The sequence below is a fragment of the Arachis hypogaea genome, chromosome 16, assembly GCF_003086295.3.
Source record: "Arachis hypogaea cultivar Tifrunner chromosome 16, arahy.Tifrunner.gnm2.J5K5, whole genome shotgun sequence".
NCBI lineage: Eukaryota > Viridiplantae > Streptophyta > Magnoliopsida > Fabales > Fabaceae > Arachis > Arachis hypogaea.
Window position 1 is genome coordinate 5,638,284 of NC_092051.1, and position 2,817 is coordinate 5,641,100.

Here is a 2,817-nt window from a genome sequence, read left to right on the forward strand (position 1 = left end):
TATGCATGATTCCAGGTTAATGTTAAAATAAAAAAAAGGGTAAGTTGAAAACAATAAACAAGAAATAGATTGAGAAAGAAGCGACCATACCATGGTGGGTTGTCTCCCACCTAGCACTTTTAGTTAAAGTCCTTAAGTTGGACATTGGAAGAGTATCCTGTTATGGTGGCTTATGTTTAAATTCGTCCAAAAATTTTCACCAGTGCTTGGAATGCCAATAGCCTCCGGGGTCCCAAACTAGGCATGTAAAGCTTCTGAGCAGCTTCAAACAGATATTCAGCCTCCCGGGATGATGAATGTCAGAATATAATCCATGATCCCAAGCTGTGTTTTTAGATCCGCCTCCGTTTTGATTTGTAAGTTTCCATTTGGGCGGGTTAAAAAGTAGAATCTCACCGTGGTGACCAAACGTTCTCCGTGATCCATGCAATTGAGCATGATACCAATCCGTTTACTTCGAGGTGAAGCGTGGAACCTTATTGAACCTGGTGTACCAGTTCTGAGTACGAGCCAATTCCCTCTTACTCTTAAAGCCGCAGAGAGCTCTAAGTTGGCCATCTATTTCAAGCAAACCATATTCAAGTGAATAAGTAAAATTATAAGTTAAGGATTGTACCCACTTGAAGCTTGTATTAGGTGGTAATGGCCTTGGGATAGGTGTTTTTGGTGGTTCTGCAAGTTCCGTTTCCTTGTGCTCATCTGTGAATTCTTCCACTTCCTTGCAAAGATCTTCAATTGTATCTGTATCCTGGTCAAAGTCTTCTATGTCTTCCTCATCACTCGAGTCATAGATTGGAGGTTGAGAGAAATCTACCTCCGCATCATCTTCATATTCACTTGGGGAAAATTCTTCGATCTCAGAGAATTCACTTGCGGACGCAAGTTCATCACTAGGAGAACTAGACTTGTGACTATCATCATCAAGGAAATTTGCTTCTTGGATTATTCCGTCTGATTTTTCATAAACGACTTGCCTTGGAGATTGTACAGTATCCTCCTTAGCATCAACTGTAGCATCTTGGACGGAGTTTTCCTCAATTCTGTATTCCCAAGGAAGTTTAGCATCGCCTAGATCTTCAACCAACTCTTCTTCTTGAACAATGACAGCTTCTTCCACTTGTTCTAGTACGAATTCATTCTCTGTCTTGTCCACTGGAGTCTCTAGTATTTCTTTCATGCTACGCTCTTCATCGGGCTATCCACATGGAGCGGTGGTTGATCCTTGTATATTTGAGCGCCTAGTGGCCCATTGAATTAGTGCTTGCTCCAGTTGTTGAATGGTTGTTTGAAATTTAATTACTGTTTCTTTTAGGCGATCCTCTGCTTCGCGATTTGCCAGACTTGGACACGATACAAAGGAAAGTGGTGATGATTGGGAACGATTGGATTGGTATTGGGGTAAGGAAGGATCATATGATGGCGAATGGTGAAGAGAAGCTTATGAGAGGGGTGATGACCTTGATGCACATTCCTGCTGTAACTTCTATTTCCTTTAACAATATTAGAACCAAACTCAAAGCGAGAGGGGTGAGAGTTCATAGTAGCGAATAAAGATAAAAAGGAAAAACAAAATTAAATAAACAAGCAAAAGAAAAATATTTACAATAACCAATAATAAGGCACACATTAGCAGTTCCCCGGCAACAGCGCCATTTTGAAGAACTGAGGATTGATCGTTTAGAGGTTATAGCAAACTCTCGTTGTAAGTATAGTTACTAAACCAAACAATCAACCTTTCTTAAAAACGTTTTGGGTGTCACAAGTAACAAACCCCTTAAAAATTGTTAACCGAGTATTCAAACCTCGGGTCGTCTTCTCAAGGAACTGCGAGGAAATATGTTCTTATTATTGGTTATAAAGGTTGTAATCGGGGTTTAGAAGGTGAGAAGCAAGTAATTTAAATGACGAGTGAATTAAATGGCAATTAAAAATAAATAATAACTGTAAAATAATTTTTGGCAAGATAAGGGAAATTAGAAGTCCAACTTAGTTATCCATCTCAACAATAATGAAAGTTGTATCTTAATTCCACTTGGTCAACCTTTACCAGGGCAAAGGAAAGTCAAGGGACTAATTAAATTGACCTTTGAATCCTATTTATTTCCTAAGAAAAGGTTGGGATTACTCAAGTTCAGTTCAATTAGCAAGATAACGATTATCAATTATGTTGAGTTTAATAACTGTTGAGTTACTAAATTCTTAACCAGAACCAAAAGGGGAAAAAGTAAAATTGCTAGAATAATAAAAATATCCTTAGATGGGAAGCAATGGTAACTCAAATCAAAGAGAACAATCATGAACTGAAAATACCTTGAATATCATTAATTCAAATAGAAATCTGTAACATGGAATAATTCACAAATTATAATAATCAATTCAAATATTGGAATCAAATAAATAAAGGTAAAATTGAATTAAAGGAACATTAAAACCTGGATCCAGAGTTACTCCCAAAACAAGAAGAAGTCCTAAATCTTAAGAGAGAGAGAGAGAATCTCTCTCTAAACTAAATCTAAATCATGAAAACTAGAAATTGGCGAGCTCTCCTTGGATGGAAGCATTCCCACACTTTATAACCTCTGGTCTATGCTGTTTGTACTTGGATCTGGGCCAAAAAGGGCTTCAGAATTCGCTGGGGGCGTATTCTGTAATTTCTGGTGCGTGGCCTCTGTCACGCGTCCGCGTGGGTCACGCGGTCGCGTCATTCGGAGCTTTTCCTTGCCACGCGGTCGCGTCAGTCATGCGACCGCGTCATGTGCGTTCTGCTTAAGGCGCACGGTCACGTCAGTCATGCGGCCGCGTCGCTGCATCTTCGTT